Source organism: Zosterops lateralis, assembly GCF_965231275.1.
Source record: "Zosterops lateralis genome assembly, chromosome: 3".
In the NCBI taxonomy this organism is placed as follows: domain Eukaryota; kingdom Metazoa; phylum Chordata; class Aves; order Passeriformes; family Zosteropidae; genus Zosterops; species Zosterops lateralis.
In genome coordinates, this window is record NC_139764.1 from 83,485,022 (window position 1) to 83,508,014 (window position 22,993).

The window sequence follows — 22,993 nt, forward strand, 5'->3', positions numbered from 1 at the left end:
CCATGCTGTAAGGAAGGTGCTATCACCTCCCTTGTCCTACACAGCACTCTGGCACTAGATAAAGCTAGTTACCATCATCATTTATATCATTGAGACTGGAACATTCTACAGAACTTGCACTTCTTTGAAACAATGTTGGAGGACAACCACAAATTTAGAAAGGGCGTTGCCAACTTTAAAGACTAAATTCAATAAATTAAAATTATTTGGATGATTAAATGGAGACATATCTTTAAATTGGGTTAAATCTCTAAGTCTTCTGACAACAAACACAATGATGCAGTAACAGAGGACCTGAAGAAGCAGCTACCAGAGGTTCCTTTCATCACTACCATAACTCAAAAGGTCCACAGAAAAAATTATGCAAAAAAAAGGTAACTTCACATAAAGTTAATAATGGCTTTACAGTTGATCTTATGTGTTACAGGTACTACCACCCCTCTCCTCTTCCCCCCTCCCAACACTATGCGCACCTATTAGAGTCTTTACTTTGGGTTCACAGCTGACAAGATGAGAATTATTTTCAACTTCTGTGTCAGACAGAAAGAAATTACCTACTGCTTCTCTGTGGATACGTATTACACTACACTCCATAAAGAAATATTTATTTACAAATATTAAGAGAAATGAGACTGACAAATTTTCTCATTTTAAAGCAAAATAGGTATTTTTTAAACAACACTTGAATAAATTTTAATTCATACATTAAAGAAATTAAGGAATCATCACAGCTAATTATTTGTAGTGGTAATGATAAAAGGTGGCAAGCTTCAGTGTCAGACATGAGGCCACACACACACATGCTGTAGTTCCTAGAAGTAATATGCAGTAACAACCTTGTATTTCAACAGTTAGCTATTTGATGTGACAATGAAAAGCACCAAGTAATCTTCTCATTACTATTATACAAAAAAAGATAGCATATGTTTTCCTAAAGAGATTGTATTTTATTACTCATTATCCTCCTGCCAAAGAATACAGAATCAAGGAAATACTTTCACAGCTCTACTTTTGGCATGTTGAATCACAGCTGCCGCAAATAAAGTGTAACAGACTCTTGTTCTCAATTGTTTTTCAGGAATTGATGGATAATAGAAAAAAAAAATCAGATCAGTATTCTTTCTAAGCATCTAAAATGCTCTTGCCATTCTATTATATTAAAACAAAATCAAAAAGAGATCAGATTCAGAATCTTATCTCCATTAGAATTAAAAACACCTAGAGTCAACACCTTCATATGATAACTTGGTGTGATATCTTTGCTCTGCTCTTTGTACAGCACAAACTGGAAAGTTACTTATTCCAAAGTAAGACTATTAGCACACAGACAATTACCATATTCATAGAATTATTATGAAAGTACCAGCAATTTTTTCATCTAAATAAAGCTTCTTAATGCTGTTTAGCAGTTCTGATATTTGAAAACTGCAATTTTCTGAAAGGGAAAGTGAAATTCTGATAACTCACAAGATTATGAAGAAACAGAAATAAGGGCAATAAAACATGTTTCCAGGGAATCGTCTCCCATATTAAAATACATATTAAACTGTTTGTAATTTGCAAATATATTCATGTATACCACTACATGACTTTCTGTAAGAGGATGCTGTTTACCTACCATATAATTTTACTGAACTTTTGTTTCTATGAAAATGATGCATTACTAGTGTTCGGATGCAAAGATTCGAAGCAATAAAGTCTAAGTGAGACAGAAAAACTCTCTAAACCACCACCCCCCACCCTTATTTCTAGAAGCGCTTTCTGACTGTTAATATGGAAACGTTTTTATTAATAAACAGAAAAAGGCATTCTATTTCTGAACTTTGGGTTCTAAATCATTTTTAAAAGCCACATTATCAAAACTGAAAAAATGTGACAAAATGATTTTATGCATTTTCAATTACAAATTTTCAATATTCACTGTTGTGAAATCATCTCTTTCTGATTTGTACAGCCCATACACATTAGCTATCCTGTCTTCTAAATATCTAGATTCAAAAAGGTAATCTTCAGTACATATAAAAAAATCTTCATGTAACATCCAATAGAAAGCATGAATAAATTGTAAAAGAAGGAAAAGTTGATGTGGCTGTCCTGTGCTGTTTCCAACTGTCTAATATGCCTGCATAAATAAGTATGAATAACTGATTATTTCAGCATCTCTAGGACATCTAATTGGAATTAATTTACTGCACTCACACTCTGGTATAAAAGCTCCTCAACAGTTCCTTAAAGGAAGCTGCCATCATCACCTTACGTGGAATTGTATTTTATAAAAATCGCAACAGATTTTCTACCACAAGAAGGCTTCATCAGGTCTTTAACAAAATTGTTGCTTCTTTTGTTGGCCTTGCAGCAATCCAAGTCCACTGCCCATCTCCTGCTACATGTACACGTATATATCAGGAAATAGGACAGTCAAATTGGTTTGTCTCATACCTAAGTGAAAGAGTTAGGTGCCTGAAAAGAGCATTTTATCCAGTCTTAAAATGAATATCAATGATAGCTATGACATTCTTGCCTCTCAAGGTGTCTATTGTCCATTCCATAGGTTTCCACACAACCTTTAGTTGCTGAGTCTTGCTGACACTAAGGTAGATGTCTTAAATCCAGATACCCTACTAAGACCGCTGAAGTGAGTCCACCTTCCTGATCACATAAAATCATAGATTTTAAAATAATCTCATTTCCAAGGCTGCAATAATAGTGATAGTTTTAAAATAATTTATTTTGTTCTTGCCCTACCTGCTGATGACTGCACACTGATGATGACTTAACATATGCCCTTTAACACCCACTTTTGTCACTAATATCAGTGTAAACCCACACTGAACTTTATTTAATGAATACAAAATTCTTTGGCACTTATTGAAATATAAATCAGCATCAGGCTACAAAATTTACCACTAACATCCACTGGACTTAATCCCTGAGTTCAAATTTCTTGCATGAATATTTAACTAATCAGAAGCATACATTTCTACATCGTAATAAATTGAAATTTCTACTCAAGTCCCAAACTCTTCAGGACTAATCTAGAAGAAACATTCATTGAAAGAAATACCATGTCCAGCACTTTCAGAGAGGTAAGTGCTGACAAAAAGCACCATCAAGCTGAAGAACTGAATGCTGGAAGAGAATTGAATGTGAACATACAAAAAGCTTTGAAGTAGAATTAGAGCATTTGTCAATACAGCTCCCAGCTGAGCACTGCCACAATTCACTGGAGCATAACAGGACATCACCTTTCTGTCCCTGTGCACTCCGGCAATTTCAGGTGATGCATCTTTGGCCTGACCAATAAGTCCTTGTGTATACCCTTAGAGATGGAGAAATTAACAGCCCAAGTAGCATCCCCCATTGAGACAGAGAAGTAAACTGCAAGAGGCACAGGTGAGATTTATCTAGCATACAATAGAGAAATCCAGTCAATTGTTTTCAAAAAATCCCCAAGAACCTGTTCTATGAGGAGGGTAAGAGCAAATGGCTGTTTTGGCATAAGCAAAAAGCAAGCCAAAAGGAGTATAATCCATATGGATGATACATGGGGGCAGTGAGGGAGGAGAGACAGGAGACATGGGTGGCACAAAAGCAAATGCATATGAACCAGCAATGAAAAATTCAAGCTTCAATTTAGATGCCTGATTCTAACCATAGAACATCTTTGCGCAAGGTTCAGCAAGTTCAACCAGAAGATGCCTTCACTCAGGTTTTCATCATGCATGGTCATCACTAATTGTACAGTTATCTTAATTTTTACTTTAAGACCTTGAAATCTCTGTAGCAAAAGAGTGTAAAACATAGAAATAAAATAGTTTCACAGTTCATGTTTCATGCATGTAGGTTTTTCTGTTTACTATTTTAGGAGTCTTCCTTTCCAAGATGCTGTTAAGCAAAGCTTAAAGAACTGTATGGTTAAAACAAAAGATAGTGCTAATTGAAGTAAAAAAAAATAAGTGAGAAGAACACAAAATTAGAATTACAAATAACTATGGGGTTTTTAAAATATACAGTGAATAAGAAAGCCTATAGGGGCAAATTGCATTGATAATATCAAGAAAATAACAAGCTGTTCAGAATTTTTTTTCACTAGACATTGACAGTATATTGAACTACAATAATTATCCAGTATTTTAGTTCATTATAAACATGCTGACAACTGTAAGAAAAAGAAATCCCTCCACGAAGTCCACAAACATTTTATGTAACTTTACAGTTGAGGGAATTATCTGTGGATAATAATTTGCAGAGAAGATCAAAATGAAAATGTCAGGAAAAAGTTCAAACTTTTTTGACATGTGAAACTTGAAGACATCCATTTATATTGAAAGCATTCTATAATGATAGTTTATTTTAATCAAGATACAAACTGAGTGAACTTTTCAGTGTGCACAAGTATAAAGATTTTAAACAGCAATGACTAAAGCTTTGCATGTACTGCAAAAACTGGTAGAGGATTCTGGATGATTGCTACAATTTCACAGCAGTCCACAGAAAGTCCAGAAAATACTGACTTTATACAGTTATCACTCATTTTCTAAATTTTATTTCATCATCCCAAATAGTATCATTACTTGGATGAATGAGGTGTAAAGTCTTGTGTGAGTTACAAATTCTTACTTACATCTGGTTAATGTACTCTTTAAGTGTAAGTACATTCATTTAGCTGTAAATCCTGTAACTTCCCTGGAAAGCCTGCTGTGCAAAATCATGTAGCATTTAGAAATGAGAAACAGTCAGTCACAGGCTTTGCCTGGTCTCTCTGGCATTTACCTCTACAGTGGGGGCTCTGACTCTGAGATGGTTTTTACAAGAAACAAGCCAGCAGTATCTTCTACTATTCTGTGTGGTACATGGCATAGAATGGTGTGTTTTGCTTTTCTTAAAGGTAGATATTTTCAATCTATCAGATGGTTTTGTAGGTGGAGAATTTCAGCTCTGTTCTGATGAGAACAAATTGCAAGTGAAGTTAACAGAGGAAAACTATGTATTCTGTTGTCCATGAGAAGCATTGCTGGTGACTTCAGAGCAATCACAGAAACCCACTGGAACACTGGATAGTTAACAGTATCAAGTAGGTCCTTAAGTTAATTCTTAGTGTATTTTTTAGTTATTCAAAGCTATTTTTCTTATCTAAAATACAACAAATTAAATCCATTAAATTACATAGTTGCTAAAAATAGAACCTACCTGGGCTCAAGTGCCCTACATCCTGTGTCATGTGGCATCGCTGAAGCAGTGAACACGCTGAAGGCTGGACTCTTACTTCACTACCTGAATTATGACTCAAAACAAAGCAGAATGCCACAGAGCCTACAGTAATAGCATATTTGAAAGCACTTCTTCCTGCTCTTTTTTTTGACTTCTGGTGGGGGGACTCAGGCATGGAACTTCACTGATGTATCATGGGCACAGTCACCTTTGGGTCACGCTTCTACAATGTATGGCGAAATGTATGACTTTTCATTATTGCCTCCAGAGTGGAAAGGGTTTATAACAATAAAAAGCTCATGGAAACTGAAAGCAGCAGTTTGCTGGCTTTCTTGCTGCCAACCTGCAGAAATCTTTTTCCTTACAGAACCGTGACAGGTGTTGACAGCCTTTGCAGAGAGCAGCAAAGAGATCTCCAATGTAAATGTAAGCGCCAGCATAAATGCAGTCTGAGCCATCTTACCATTTTTGGTCTATGGTTAATCAAAAAACTAGAATTGTTCTCTTTGGCAAAAGCAACAATGCATTGGCTTGAAGAAGAACTGGTTTGTTTGTATCTTCAGAACAAATCTGATGAACAAACTACTGGATGACAGTAGCAAACTGATTTATAAGGAACAGTCGTGACTGCTCAGCCCACTGAGCAGTCCCAACTTTTCCTGTATTTCTTTAAGTTAAATCACATGAAACAGAGTTTGTAAAAATTGCATCTGTATGTAGTTAGATACGGTAAAAATACTGGTGACAGAGAAATTATTCAGTGCAGTAACTAACTGTAAAAAACTTACAAGAACTTACAACTTTTGATATTAAAACTATTTGTTTTCATAATTTTGCTCATATACAGTAACACCAGTAGACATCAAATTCTGATGATATTATTCAGTATTATCTCTGAACAGTTTTGAAAGCTTTCTTCTTCCATAACTCTCAAAAGCATCATCAGCTTTTTGGGAGGACAGGAACTAAGATTGCTTCTGCATTTGAATCAAATATCAAAATAAACAATTGCTTCCATTATACTGCATTATATACAGAGAAGTTTTTCTCCTTCATTTACACAAACTGTGCATATGTTTTCCTGAGAAATTCTGGATTCCAACAGTAACTCCCCCAGCAGCACTTAAGCCTCTCAAACTCAAGCTCAAAATACTAAATTTTTGTGAATATAGTAGCCATCACTCTGTAAAATTGCAGCTTCCTATCTCTCACTTCCACAGTCCTATTTATTATCAAGGCAGAGGTTAAAGTACCAGTACCATGCAGTGGATCAGCAGGACTGAGAGAACCGAGGGGCAGCACATGATTTTTGTATGCACCCATTACTGGTGCAAATAGCAATAATCCTGTCTGAATCCTGCAACTCTAATAATCTTCGTTTTTCTCTCCTGATAATTCGCATTTATCCAACATCCTTCTCTGCAATTTAGCTCTTTATTTAGCTCACAAAGTAGGCATTATCCTAAGTAGTTAGAGTATTCATCTTTTGGTGTCAGTGCCAGTTACCCCGGCAACAAATCTTTGAAGGGAAACCTTGTTTTCATCTGGTAACTCAAAATAGGACTAAAGGGTCAACTGAAAAGCAAATGCAAAAAGGCAGCTCTTATGTCTGAAAAGTTCAAAAATGACCTGCTTTCATTTGCAGAGTTCAAATTTCTAAGAGAGTTAAATTTTTTTAGTTTATTTACTATGTCACATGACTGGGGGAAAACCCCCTAAAATGTGGCCTGCTAGTTGGTCACTTAAAAAATAGATCCAACAGCAATGCATTTCAAGAAGCACTTGAGAGAAGCCTCAAGAATGTAGATGATACAATCCTGACCAAATTTAAATAAGATGAAACCACACAGTCTAATTACAAACACTAGAAACAATGACATAAATTTTAAGTCTACTGTGTCAACACACATCTGCATACACAGACACACGAATGGTGTATCTCACCCTTGCCCTGCATTTGGGACCTATGTGTGCTGTATTTGCTGAATTTAGACAAAGTAGTCCTGTGACCAAGCAATATAAACATTGAATTAAAAATGGGTCCTATGCCAAAAGATGTAAGAGTTACATATACATCAGTTACAAGTGATGTAAATGTTATCTGAGGCTCTGCCTGCTGACTTGCAGAGCAGTAGTACTTTCTGCAGAAACAACATGTGAGTCTCCATAAATACAGAAAAGTAGAACAGATTTTGACTCTCTTCTGCCAAGGCTGGGAATGAGACCTTTGCTTGATTTGGATCACCTGAACCAAAATCCTTGAGAATGAGGAAAAAAAAACCTCCACACTCCTGTGGTGATGATGGATTTGCTACAATTATGTTTTGTATAAGGCAGAATGTGCAGACAGTAAGGCAGTGCAGTGGTAGAATGAACTCCACATGACAGCAGCACAGAGCATGGGATTCATCTGGCAAAAGACAGGTATGGTCCACCATGTCACCTGTCCTGTAAAAACCATGTAGAAAGGCTGATACTTTTAAACGGTTCATGTCAATCAAAACTAAAGATCCGAGTCAGGCCAAGTGAATTACATCAAATAACTATTTCTCCCCACTCTATTTAGGAAGCATAGGATGACTGCCTTCCATGAGATACCCATAGCACAGCACAGTCTCTAATGCCAGGGGACATAATGACCACTTCCAAAGCCAGAGTCAGCATGGGCTCACCTCAGGAAACAGCAAGCCTGGTATCTCTTCTGAAATCCTCTTGACATATAAACTCTAAGCCCAAATGGATATTATTCTCTTAACGGGCTTACGAGGATGATATAAATACATTCCTGACTATAGATGAGACATGGGAATTTCAAAACAAGCCACAACTCCAGAAACACCATTTACATTCATTCTCATTCTGGATACTTCAGATAATCATGGCAAACAATTGAATATAACTGCCAGACTGATAATTTTGTCTTGGCTTTGGTTTTTTATTGAGAGAAGTTAGTTTGAAAGACAGAAACTTCTTATTAATAGCTATCAAAAGTACCTGAAAAAAATCTAACAGAATTAAAAAATTTCATTGTCTTGAGGAAATAGTTTTAGTCAGCGAGCAGGACTGCAATTACTGACCAACCATGCACAAGTGAACATTGCTCAGTAGAAGTACTAACTGCTATTTTTTATTTTCATTTACATTTATAAAAATAGAATCAGGACATGCAGTTATTTGTTTCACAAGTCTTGGAATAATGCACACACAATATTTACTGCTTTGGCATAACCTTCTTCTACTGAATGTAATCAAGTGACACTGATTTCAGTGGAAAAAAAGGACCAGTTCATGTTTGCAATACCAGCTACTCTGTATTACTGCTTCCACATTCAAATAACAGAGGACATGTGATGCTTTTATTTTAACTGCTTGGGTTTCTTCTCTCCGAAGTGCATTACGATAAAATTAGTGAGCTATATTTCTACCCACTTGTGATTAGCAATAAATACTTGCTCTTGTAGCCTGGTGCACTTTTCCCCTGTGAAATCTAATCAACAATCACTTTTAAAAATTCAGATATGGAGACACATATTTCTTTGTGTGTAGAAAAAGAAGAAGGAAAGATGATACAATACTGAATGATAACAGCTACGGATCTTCAGGGTGGGGAAAAATTACTAATGAAGAGACGGCTACACAATCATGAAGTGAAAAGAAAACCTCTAATAGTTCTCCTGGTTGAAAAATTAGGGATGTAGAGAGAAACTATGCAGTGAAAAATGCTTTGGTTCTACTGAGCACAGCAGAAAGGATTCAGCTTCTAGTTTAGAAAGCACTGAACTTCCTTATTGTAAGTCAAGCTGGTTACTAGGGGAGAAATCAAGGAGGATGTTGGCTCCTTCATCCCTCCTCCAAGAATCCATTACTGGTTTGTCCTGAAAGTTTATGAATTAAAGTAGCTAAGACTCTAGGCTGATTCCATAAGGCTATTTTATGAAAATAATGATAAGTGGGTTTTTTTAATTTAATATTGTAAATTTCTATTTTCTACTAAGTCTGCTTCTAAAATACTATTCTTTTAAGGTATTTTTCCTATTCAGAAGAAAATTTGTGCTTCTAATTGACCTTACAACTGATTTTTGGTGAATTCCCATTTGTCTGGTTCTTGATTGGAACAATTGATTTGTCTATGCAACAGATAAATGTATGTAATAGAGAAACACATTTCTATAAATTTGATTGCAAGCCGCCAACAAGACCCCAAACTGACACTTACAGTGTTACATACTATATAAAACTTGAGAAAATCCCTAGGGTACCTAGGACAGAACATCTGCTACAGGTGCAGACTGTAAAAGCAGTGGTGCAAGAAGCAATTCTTTTACTATATCTCTGGTAGTAATACTGCATTCTGGTGCAGTATTATTAAACCCTGGGTGGATGGAAACTGATTCAGTATGTTTGTGTCTAGGAAGAGAAAGTGATTTTATAATACCTTAGAAACACACCAGAGATGCACAGAAGACATGTTTATGTATACAAGTTCCGGATTCTTATTAATATGAACCCTAAGGCAAACTTTTGCCAGTGTGCACTGAAGGATTGAAGGCATACTCAGTTTCTATTGAGGAAATGTTTCTTTTTTATACAAACATTTCCTGCTTTGACCTGCTTCTTTGAAAATTTTGGGTTAGATCACTGAACAGCTTACTTCTTGCTCTTCTTTTAAACTCAAGCCTCTGTCAGTGTTACCCCTTGCTAAGAAAGCAGTTTATTGGAAAATAGCCTAGACTGGATTCAGCTCAGCCTCCCTTTCTCATGATACTAACTCATATCCGTGGGCACAAATCAACCTGTGTAAAAAAGAGGAAATATTTTGTTCTCTCTCTCTCCCCAGAGGTGGGAGCCAACTTGCACAGGAAGTGAAGAAAACACTTTTCTCTTCTTGTTGTGACTCCTTTTATCAAAAGGGTCTCATGCTCAGTCAACGGAAAAAGCTAGAAAAATCTGAGTTTATCCAAAAGCAAAATGGATTTTGTTTGTGATGTTTTTGAAACAATTACTTTTCAGGAAAGCCAGTTATGGAAGAGTTCCAATAAGCCATTAAATGCTCTTATTTTTAATCTAAATGTTCTTGTTACATGTTATAAATAAAGTTTTAAAGGTTATAAAACACTTGTGGATCAATTTAATAACTGAATTTAATAATTGAAAGCATCATTTTGAAAGACTAAGAATTTTTTATTTAAATTTATTAAAATACTTTCTTCAAAATTTGCTCTTTCATTTTGTTTCTTAATGAAAGATCTATTGTCTTAATTGCTACATAATTGCAAACCTGTTGGTTTGCAATTAGCCACACCTTTTTGGCATGACTTGGTGCTAACCAGAAGGCTACACAGATTATACATATTTACATGCACACAGACACTGTATATAAATGAAAATATATCTGCATAGTTTTATATCAAAAAATGTATTCATTTTCTGACATTTTGCATTTTAATTTATAAAACATTGGAGCTAAATTGTGTCAAACTGCATTCAGATGAAAACTAGAATCACCAAATATAGAAAATAATGTTCTAAAAATAGTTATGTACATTTGTCAGGCTTCTGGATTCATACACACACAGTCTCCTCCCTCCTCACAGTTATCCCAGTTTAGGAAAATTATTTACAAGTTAAAAAGAAGTTGTATTTTCAGCTAAATGACCTAAAAGTCCTGATGCTCACACATTTAAGGAATTTAAGATTGAGAGACTTGTTTCTATATGCAAAACTGTACAGAATGCAACTGCATTTCAATTCCACATGAATCTCTGGGGTGCATGAACTGAGCAAGCCAAAAATACTATTTCTTTACCAGCAGAACACACTAGAAACCACTACAGAGAGGTTAAGCCAGAAGTTCACATTTGGTAGTGTGTCAAACACTCTGGCTTTACAATTCGTAGCATTTATTTTTGAAATAAAATATAAATAGTGCATAATAGTAAATATTGACCAATATGTCATCATTTTAAACAGGAAATACAGCTTTGAAGAAAAAAACAACCTCACTTGAATAAAGTAGACAAAACTGACTCAAATTGTTATACATTAGAACACACATAGACATGTTAAATTCACCTTCTGTAAAAGATGGGGGTGTGATAAGAATCCTACTCCTTCCTAGCTTTACAGCACTGTACTGACCAACATAACATTTTCTTTTCAACATGAAAAGAAGTCACACAATTGTTTCTCTGTAGTCACTGGAATCAGGAATCACCTTCTTTCTGAAACAGTCCTAAAACAAAAGTAGGCAAACTAGGTCACAACAGCCAAACTCTGTTTGAGACAGCTGATTCTGAACTTGGTCCTGAACCACACAAAACCTGGTCATTCTAAATTTGTATCACTTAGCATTTCATCACCTTTTGTCCTCAGAAACAGAGTTGATTACTAGAAAAAAGACCTCCCTGGTTTCTAACCATCTTGTATTTCAGTCAGAGCCAAATACACATTCAGTATCAACCGCAGAAAAAAAAGAGTGATTCCTCATAGAAGCAGGGTGATGTCAAAAGAGGGTTATGAAAATAAACACAACATTCTTCCAGTCTATGCATAAGGAACTTCACTATGTATAGAGAAAAATGTACTAACCAGATTATACATTGAACTTGATTTGCCATGAAAAGACAAGCTTTTTTTTTTTTTTTCTGAAATTTGTTTAAATGCTAAAAAGTTCCAATTTCAGAATAAATTTAAGTTTACTGAACAATGGAATAAGCTGGAGACACTTCTTGATGCAAATTGTCTTTTTGTTACTAGGTATTTCCATTAATATCCTGGGCATTAATGTAGTGGGTATTTCCAGGTATTATGTTAAGAGGCTACTATGAAATGAAGAAAAGCCTTAGCCCCTTTTGCATGTATGGTTCTGACTTCATCAGCTATTCCTGAAATAGAATTTGGGCAAGCTATATTCCTCTTGTACTCCATCAGGTTCAGCTTTCTCTCTGACATTGCATTTTCTCCCATACAATTTTGTCTTTCTAAGACCATTTTTGCACAAAAACACCTCACTTCTGCAGCCAAAGACTAACTTTTAAAATGAAAATTATATTATCAGAACTGTTATCATACTGAATTTTCTGTCTGAAACGAGGAGTCCTCATTCCTGACACAATCTCAATTCCACTGGAAATTAATAAAGGAGGAACAATCCTTCACGGCTGTTAAATAATAAAGAAGGTTGAAGCACTCAGTTTCCAACACGATGGTTCATCCTCACATGGACCAGAATGTAAAAGGAGTTAATTTCTAACCATGCACATGCATGGTGAGGATTTGGATATGGACACTCACATCTTCAAACGACAGCACCAGCTCCCCACACTGACTGAAGATCTCAGAGGTCCTCCTTCTGTCTGCTTCTCTCTAAGCTACGATGGTAAGAAAAAATTTGTCTTTTTTGCTTCACAGACTCTAACTGTAATCTCACAAAATGTCTTTTTTTCCATAAACAAAGCCAAAAATAACTACTTAGTCATTTGATTGTGAACAGAATAGCCTTTTATCAAAGCACTGCACCACTGCTGACAGATATGGATGTAATAATCACCCTCCCCAAATATGTAACCTAGAAGGACGTATAGTCCTTACCAGGGTGATAAAAACCCAGTTAAGTTGAACTGCAGTGCTTGCTCAATTCTCGACTGGTTTTACAAATCTGTAAGAAGTCTGTTCTAATACAGTTATAACAATTACATTTAGCTAATCTGTCTAATTAGACATAACCAGAAATACCATATGGATACAGGACAAACCCTCCCACAACACATTATGCTAAGAAGCAAAGATTTGGGGGTTATGCTGATTATTTAATGCCTCTCAGAGGCAGTGAACAGACGGATCAAATGGCAAATAACCCCACAGCAGTCAAACGCTGGCAGCGGTAACCCTGCCAGCACCTGCAGAAAGGGCAACAAATCCCCAGCCTTCTGGGCTACACTTCAGAGCAAAACCGCCTGTAAACACTTCAAACTATTTAACTATGACAGTCAGGGTTACCTCAAATCTCACTCTGGTGATAAAATACTGGTTATGTGAGTCTGCTGCGTACACACAAAAAAACTGCCTTAGCTATCAAAGACCTCATGTTCAGTAAGATTGATTTCAAATAAACATAGCTGTCTGTGTTGCTGGGAAATGGGGAGAACTGAAATGCTATCATATTTTCTATTATTACAGGCACATATCACATAGCACAGCAGAACCCAATTAGTGTTACTATGACATTAGTACGACATTAATGATTATTAATGTCAATTTGTTTGGACAAAATTGGACCTCTTGACAGGATTTGATCCTTTCATTAATATCCAGTTTTCAGGATACCTTCCAGAAGCAAAGCAAAGTGCTTTTGTCATTGCAAACATTAAAAAGGCACATATAATATATTTTGTTCTGGGCTGCGGCAGTTAATTGAAATTATATGTCTCAAGCAATCAGGCCACAAAAACAGGATGCTCAATATGAAAGTGATCTAGAATAAAGGGTGCAAAAGCAGATACTTCACAATTTGAAATGATAAGCTGGAAGTGGTGAGGCATATTTAATATACAGCAAGAGTTTCACTCTCTGACTTTAATCAGTGACTGTCTCTTGTAGGGTCAACTGGAAAAAACAATTTGGGGCTCTTTGGTCAAAGAGAATCATTTCCAAGATGAACAAGATAAACACTCCAAAGCTTTCTGTTTGTGGTCACTTAGAAAATAAAAATACCTGGGATAATAAAGGACTAGATTTTAAAATGAGGAAAGATGGGAACAGTGTCCCACCTGTGCAATAGCTGCGTAGTAGACCACTCAGGGAGGATACTGGATGCTAAGCCTGACCTTTGCCAGAGTAAATTCCCAAGCTGCCAACAGAGGCAATAGTGTCACAGAATCACAGAACAGTTTGGTTGGAAGGGATCTTTAAAAGACCCTGTAATTAGATCAGGTTGCCTAGTGCCCCTCCAACCTGATCTTGAATCTTTCCAAGGATTGGAATCTATCACTTCTCTGTGCAACCTGCTCCAGTGTTTCATCACTGTATATATAGAAAAACATGGTTACTTCAGGGAATTAAAACAAACAAACAAAAAACCCTCAAAAACAAACAAACAAACAACCCCCCCAAAATTCAACATTTAACCAGGCATAATTATAATTGTTATCAAAGATAACGATTGCTGAAAATACAGAAAAAAATCTGTTTGCAGTTACACCATTCTAAGCAGAGATACTGCTTTGAAAATTTGAAGCATTAATTTAGAGGTATAAAACACATCACTTTTGGTATGTGACCACTTTGTATGTAGCCTGAGCATGTCCTCTAACCAGAATTTTCCTTTGTCTATGTGGTGGTAGTTCCTTAAAATAAATTATTATCATCAACACACAGTCTTTATTACTGCACTGGCTATTGTGTGTGGGGTTTTTTTTCCCTCCTTTGGATAAATAAGAGAGAAGAGAGGAAGAAAAAAGAAAAGAACCCCTATTCTTGCTGTTTGCTTACAGAGAAATGTGTATTCCAGATTGGACAGTGAACTCAGAGTTGTTTTGATTTTAATACTTAATTCATTAGTAATGGAAAAACTTCACATCATAGTGAAGGAATAATCTGGTGAATTTCTCAACTTGTAGGACATTGTTTTTGATAATTTGCCAAGCAGAGCAGAAGATTTATTACACAGAGTATGCCAAAATGGCAAAAGGCTTCTCACGCTGTAGGGCCACAAAACAATTGTTTTATGGAACAGAATTTACTGGTTCTTATGCTTTATGGCCCTATATTGTCACGCAAAAAAACCCATTGAGTCTGCTGCAGGTCTTGCATTGCATCTCAACAGGTTGAAAAACCAGCTGGAACGTTTCATTTGGTTCTTTCAGGCCACCAAATCACCTTTTAGTTCAATACATGTTTCAACACTTTTGTAAGCCAGATGGCTAGTGGTTCAACATGCACTTTTGCTATCACTGTTTTGTTACTTTGTTATGAAGAAAAATAAAAATATTTATCCTTAAAGGTAGATTAGTTTCACTGTGTTTGAATATAGTATAGGTGATATACCTATGTTTACTTTTATACAAGGTTTATTTTAAAATTCAGATATTTGCTGCAAAATATATGCATTTGTCATAAAAAAGACAGTTGTCTATATTTCGACTTCAAATTTCTCCTTGTAATTATAAACAGAACAAAACACCTTTTTGTTTGTTTGTTTGTTTTTAGCACCAAGTTTTATACATATGTAGTTTAGGTCTAATTTGTTGGTCAAAATATTTTTGGAGTGAAAGAAAATCTCAGTTCTTAAAATATCCAATATACCATCTAATGATATCAGGAAAAAAAAACCCACATTTTTTTAGTTCGTTAGTGGGACACAGCACCATGAGTAAGAAGCAGATCTGACACTGACGGGAAAAGATAAAATACCCAAAATTCGTTTCTTAACCATAGGAATATACCTAGAGTGGCATATCTCTACTCTCTCTAAGTTTACAAGACTATAGCTATTTTTCCTACTTCTTGTACAGTAGTCCCTGATGCCCCTTTTTTCAGTTAAGAAGAAAATGTACATGCTGAGATACAGCATAAAAACTTCAAGCCCAGACTGTTGTCATGGTTACTCTGAGACATCCTAATGCAGAAAGTATCTTACAGGTAATTTTCATTTTTGTTTTAAAAATTATTCATTTGTTTACAAAGTTAAAATTCTTTCCTACTGAATCCTTAGGTGCCAATACATCCATATTTTAGTGGCTACTGTTTTTCCAAGTAATTTAGTTTTAATGGCCTCTGTGCAGTGGAAAATGTGGTATCATAAGGGTTTCCAGAGCAATTCCAAGCAAGACACAGCAAAATGTTTTGTCTTGATAAATTGAACAAACCAGCCATAGCATACCACCTTCTAAATATGTGGCTTCACAGATGAATTATATGTTCATTTTACTTCTATGCTTTAGCTAAAGGCTGGTTTATTTATTTATTCTGGAGACATTTCCTTATGCTATTGCGGTTAAGCACTTGCCAGCAATTTTATTTTTAGGCTATGCACTTTTGTGGTAAAACTGAGAAATAGCAATATTTCACACTGAAATCTTGATTTGTATTGTTTTGAAAAGATGCTTCTTTCTGAAAACATACTTAAGAGTTTGAAGATGTGCAATATAAGGATGGAATGCACAGGTCATATTTCAAATGTGCCTGTGAAAGAACTAGAAAGAACACTGCTTACATGTGTAAACAGGAGTTGGTAAAAGATTTTCATAAAATTCTCAGCAGCAGGCAAAACTGTTTATTTAAAATAATGTTTGTGTACTCCAGCTCAGACACTGATGCAAAGCAATACAAATTTTTACAAACACAGTTAACCTCAAATTTTACAAGCATGCTAATGTTCAGGCAGTTCAAGTATGTTACTGAAAATGTGAGCTGACTTCAAGCATTGCATTGCTTTGGGTGGCTTTGTTCAACATGTTCTTGGCTAATTTTAACACAGGGTCTTCATTCTGGCAGGATTAAAATTCACTGTGTGCATGTCTTGATAGGGGATTGCATATTTTAGGGAACTATTCTTGTATAAAACTAGCCAGAAAGGTAGGCAGTGATGTTACCAACTGTTATACAGGAGTTATGTGTCTGTGTGAGCAGCAGCAACAACTGAGAGAAACCTTAACTGGTGCCTTTAGAGGAGGAAATCTCTCTGAGTGCATCTCTGGGTACCAGTTTAACCCAGCTGCTTTCTCTTGACAATGTTCAAGTCCACTCACATATTTACAAAGAGTCTGTTTAGATGTGCATTTAGAAAGTACCTTTCTGAAGATCAAAGGAAGGAAAAAAAAGAAAACAAAAAGAAGGACTGAGGTAAAAGGTAAGGGAAAATGAGATTCAAGTCAGCAGACAGATGGAAAGGAGGTAATTCAAATTAATTATTATCCATTGATAATAATAATATCCATTACCTGATATGCTGCAAACACAGTCGCAGTGACCCAAATCGTTCCCAACTCTGCAGTCTTCTACTCTCTTGGCAGGGATAAATGGCAAAATGAGGAAAAGGATAAAGGAGGGATATATTAAAGCAAATAAGCAGGCTTCCATCTCCCTTGGCAGCATAAGGATGAGGACAAGTGCAATTTGCCACACCTATGTTTAATTTATGCATGCAAGCAAGCAAGGCTGGGGGGAGAAAACCTGCGTCCCCTTGTCCAGAAGCTTTCCTCGTACCTGCTGTAATCAAGCAGACCTTGAATCTTCTACTATTGCATTTTACCTAAGGTGATTCTTGACTAAGAATCACCTTTGGTAAAATGTAATAGTATTAGTAATAAAATTTAACACGTGCCTTGGCAAGAACTCCATAAGCTTTCCTGATATGAATTAGTGGATTCTCTTTAGCATTGACTGATACCTGCCTCTGGACCCATATTTCCCCACAGAGCCACAGATCCCTGTCCCAGCAAAAAAGGCAGCAGGCCCCTTCTGCCAGCCCTGAAATGTTTAATTCTCAGCCTCTAGTCAAGTCATGCCAGGCCAGAAGTAGCCTTCTGATTGCTTATGATTGCTACTACCCTGCCATGTTGGCAAACAGAAGTCAATCAGCTGAAGCAGGGTCAGTCAGACGGGACAGAAAGAGCCATGCAGGCCTGGGAGCATCCAGCTTTTGGTAAACCCTTACTCAGTCTAATTCCTGCAAATGAAGAGCAAAGAGACTTTATCTTAATGAGGGCACAGTCTAATTTAGGTGGGGACTACGTACGCACAGTGTATGTTCATTGTTTTTTAATTATTTAAGTCGCTCAGTGATTGAATTTATTTCGTTAATTGGTTTCTAGAGGGCCAGTATCATGCGTCACACATGCCCAGGGGAGGAAAGGCAGGTGCTCAAAATCCAGTTAAATAAATCAGCCTTCAGAAACTTGAGAGTTGAAGGAAATGCAACATATCACCCTAAGAAACATGAAGGGGAAAGCTGTCATGGCACAGGAAGTGCAGGAAAGGGAAAGGGAAAGAAATCAAGCCAACCTCGTAACATCCCTGCACTATTAAGTAATTAAGAAATGGAGCCAAAGTAGACATGTGAAAATACCATTGGCATCCCCTCTACCACTCCCAGATGTGAAGATCTGTGGACAGGTCACAGATCCATTTATCACTGGTTATCTCATGATGGACCAAAATAAAATTACCTTTAGTAATTAATTTTAGAGGGAGAACTCCAGGCGTGAACAACATTTCACAGTTATGTCCTAGCTGAGATGCAAATATCTAAAGGCAATCTGTGCACAAGCTCTAGACTATGGAAGGGCAGGACGATCTTCACAAACGGGGTGAGGGAAAACCTTGCAAGCAACACCTTGCTTGCACATCCTTTTTGGATCCTTTACCAAAGGCCAAAACCATCTACAACTTCAAACCTCTGCTCTAAAGCAACTCTGAGAGTTTCCTTCCCAGTTCCTTACTTGATTTCTGGTAGTTAAATGTAAACAAAATCATCTGTTTCCTCTTTCATTTTTTGTTTGTTTGGTTGTTTTTCTTTAAGTATGACAGAATGTTTTGAATTATGCTTTTCTAAATAATTCAGGTGAAAGGAAACACATGGCTGAAAAAAACCTCAGCTAGTATTGGCCTACAACTAAAAAATACGACTGAAAACTCATTATTGAGATATGAATGAGGAACATCAGGCAAATCTGAGATCAGGGAATGACAGTGGCTCAAGCTACAAGTAGAAAAGAGAAAGAGCATTCACTGTCCTTAAGTTTATACTGTCTTATAACCAAGCCATATGTAAAACAACACACATATGAATTCATCATTTCTGAATATAGAAACAGACAGTGAAATGTTCAGGACTGTTCACACATTATCACAACTCACAGGTATCTCTAGTCCTGAAAACATCTGTCTCCCCATACTCGATATATCTTTTCTAAAATGAGAGAATGCAAATAAACAACTCTAAAGGAAAGTGCATAAAATATAATGTGAACATCTTTCCTATAGGTTTGCCAGATAATATTGTAAGAAGCCTTTCCCAAAAAAACCACAAAAACCTCAGCCCACTAAGCTTTTCCCAAGTTTTTACTGTTCACCACACAGAAAGCCCAAGTTTTCAATCCACTCTTCCAAAGCTCTCACTTCATTACCCACCTCTCAGCACAGTTTCCCAAGTGGTACTCCGGCTGTAGATGTTCTCTGAGAGCATGACATCAAAGATTTATGCTTCCTTTAACTTATAGCATTTATTTAATTTTCAATATAACTTCACATTTAAGAACACCAGACTGTTTACCATTACTGAATTATCAAATATTAATCTCCTTCCTAAAAATAATTCCCATAGATTCTTAGAAATTTGAAGCAAAGCAAATTTGTTTATCCATAAGGAAGACAAAGACAAGGAAAACACAGTTCTTCAAGCAAACTTGAGTAAACTGAAAAGCTCAAAGCTACAGACTGCAAATGATTAAAGCTCAGTCCTGCAAAGTCAGACTCACAGAAGCATCCTTACTCTCACACTTCCCTCTAATTTGAAAAAACTTGTAATTTGAACTGGGAACTACAAGCTTTGAGTCATTAACACTAAAAAGTCTTTTCTAAGGATATGTTTAATACAGATGGCACAATAAAAAAACACAAAGTAGTTCAATTACTAAGCTGAAATAACTTAGCACGAAGCTTCATTCATGGGTTTTTTCCTACACCATCAAGGTATTCAACTCTGATAACTGTACTATATTTTAAATAGCATTTCAGTTCAGTTATTGGTATTAAGTGCAATTTTTGAAACCAGGTGTAGATTTATACTGAACTAAAACCTTCTCCATATGATGCCCAACATTTGCTTTACAAATAAAAATCTTAAACAACATCCTGACTTCTCACTGGTCCTCCCATGCTGCAGATACAATCAATTAAAACATGAAAATACAGGTGTTTAAATCTCTTTCCAAGTTGCAGGCAGTAAGGTGCTGACTTCAATCCCAAATGAAAATGAGAGAAAAGTGCCACATCTCCTTGTCTTCAGTATCAAGTTTGAATGTTTTGGTTTTTTTTTTTTTTTTTTTTTTTTTTTTTGTTTTTTTTTTTTTTTTTTTTTTTTTTTTTTTGTGTGTGTGTGTGTGTGGGTGGGTTTTTGTTGGGTTTTTTTTTGTTTTTTTTTTTTTTGAAATGTCACCCTCAAAATGCCTGAGGGCTCTTGATATTTTCAGGCTACCTACCCCTCATTGCCTGTCCTTTAGGGAGATGTAGTACAGTGAAACTGCTGTGAGTCTTGTTTCTACAGCCCTTGGAATTTTTACTAGCAAACAAAGGCAGTGCTGACTCTGCAGCTGTAGAGCTGACTGAGAGCATAAATTTCTCAGCATTTAGTTCTGATTTACCTTTAAATAATGAAAAGGGAAAAGAGCAGTAAAGGAATGCAGAGTTTCATTAGGTCCTAAATCAATGTACATACAACAAACACAGAGGAACAACTTCACCAAAAGACCAAAAGAGGCAAATACACACTCCAGCCATTTGCTCAGTTGTTTCAGGAGCTCTCCTGTGGGTGTCCATGAAGATCAGTTAGTTTGGCAAGTTCCCCAGGCTCACTAAGTGAAAGCTGGGACAACCAGACACAGGAGCAAGAAAGGGGTTTAACTACAGGAGAGGAAATACAGCACTGGAAGCTGCAAGAATGGACAGAGGGAGCCAATGGTCATAGGATGGACCTAGCACCCCTCATACCTGGGACATGAACTGCAAGTTATCTATCTTACTGAAGTTGAGGGGATAACTTGCTATTAACACCGAGAGTGAACTGCTGCTGCGATGACTCAAAGACTGCTGCTTACAGGGGGAATTCAGGCCTGTTCTGAGGCTGCCACGGTGCGCAGAGTGAATTCAAGCAATGAAAAAATGCATATCCAGACATCATGCATCAGGACTATGAAATCCCCCTGGTTAGAAGGAAGAGATCTGTCTGTAGGACTTTCAGTTTCAACCAACCTTCATGTATGCCAGCAAGCAAAAACAAAACAAGAAAATTCTGTTTAGAGGAAGTAAACTGCAACACAGATCTTTTAAAACATTATCCCCTATATAATATTTGCATAGTTGCAAATGTTATATTTCATTGCTCCTTTAGAAGCTGTAAAATATTTTACTAAACAAATATTCCCAGATTTTATAACATGAAATACCTTCTTTTTCTGATAATGCAGGAAAAAAGTCACTGTAGACTTTGTTTTAACAGAAACATAAGGTAAAGCATAGGAGAATCAGAACTATAAGAGAGGTATAAATGCTATTTTAAAAAATCTAATTTTTATATTAAAAAGTCTATTAGCTGAACAAGTGGATCTTGCACAAAACACAAAAGAAACCTCAATTAAAATTTGCTTTAGCATGCAAAATTGTTAGGTATATTTCTGTAAGTTCAGAGACCTTTCTGTCCTTCAGAATTTTTCCTTCAAATTCTGAATTTATCTGCTAAACTAGAATACTCTTATGACCATGTGTGGAGACAATCCATTCTACTTTCTCTTCTCACCTAGTCACCAGCCTCATAAGAGGACTCCTTCAGCATGGCACCCTGGTAATATGAACTAGGACTTTACATCCTTTTCTCTTCTTTCTAAACTTTCAAAAGATCTCACAATTTAAAGAGTTAATATTTCCTAAATCATAGCTTGTAAATCAGAGAACACACTTTAGTGTGGGTTTAGATACAATTAAAGAAAGCTTTCACAAAGGCTGCACTATGACAAATGCTACAAATCCACCCCGAAAATACAGAAAGAGCAGCTGACGCATGTGCCTGCGCACCCCCACCCACAAACACGGAGTAAGACTTAAGCAATGACATAAAATGAGAAACAAAAGAGAATTAGACTGTCTGGATTCCTAGACAAGAGATTTATCCCAATTTTGTTTCCATGCTGTACAACATACCAAACAAGAAATCTCCCCCACTAAGCAGCAAGGTAAATCACCACTGCTGAACAAATGTGCTTCCAGAATTAGTGCACTGGCAGGCGCACTCACAGTACCACTAACACCCAACTTACATCAACAGTCACTGCTTCCAGTTGTTGATAAACACCACTACACTTAAGGAACTGCAGAGAAGGGCTCGCCCAAGCACACAGCAAACGAGCTGAGAGGGGACAATCATGTGCCATGGTCTTGGACAGTCTCTTGTTTTCTTGGCGAGGGACAGGCTGAGTTGCCTGACCTTTACGCTGCTCTCCAGCAACGCATTCTGCACACTTTGTCTGTTCATCATCAAGGCAGTAGTTACGCTGCTGTCTCTCCAAGGGACTGTGGATCATGTTGTAACTCATAGCAGGTACCCATTTTAATGCAAGGCTCTAAGCCCACTTTGTGCAGGGAGGATCCAGGTCTGATCCAGACCTTAGACTGGGGCTTACCTCAGCTTTTCCTCAGCAAGGGTTCTTTCACAGTGCTTGGAAACACTCACTGTCAGTCATCGAAATGATGATAAATGTGAGGAGTTCTCTGACTCCAGGATAACTACCTCCATGGTTATCTATGTTAAGTGACCATCTCTATTTTTTTCTGTAGTATTTAGATATTCCTGCAGCAGATGCCTGAGATTCAATGGAAATCCATAAAACCTGTGCAGCAGGATTCTTCTCGTACCATAAGCCATGTAAAGTTTATAAAAGTCAGCATCATTGTCATAGATGGCACTAAATGGCATGCAAAAAACCCAAGCACTGCCTCCCAATGCTAAGGTACCCTGGAAAGAGGGCAAAGGGAAAAAGATGACAGTTATTAGGAAAAGAAAGAAATGTCC

General features: G+C 36.6%; 1 protein-coding gene and 1 long non-coding RNA gene across 4 annotated transcripts in view; one reads left to right on the forward strand and one right to left on the reverse strand.

Annotated features, from left to right (window-relative positions):
• The window catches only part of LOC310907649, a 173,849-nt gene extending 153,491 nt beyond the window's left edge, over nt 1-20,358 (forward strand). For both annotated transcript variants that reach the window (XR_014589681.1, XR_014589682.1), the window contains exon 2: nt 20,226-20,358. This is a non-coding gene — a long non-coding RNA (uncharacterized lncRNA). The remainder of the gene's footprint in view (nt 1-20,225) is intronic.
• The window catches only part of KCNQ5 (potassium voltage-gated channel subfamily Q member 5), a gene marked incomplete at its 5' end in the record, with an annotated part of 278,899 nt that overhangs the window by 226,893 nt on the left and 29,013 nt on the right, over nt 1-22,993 (reverse strand). The window lies entirely within an intron of this gene.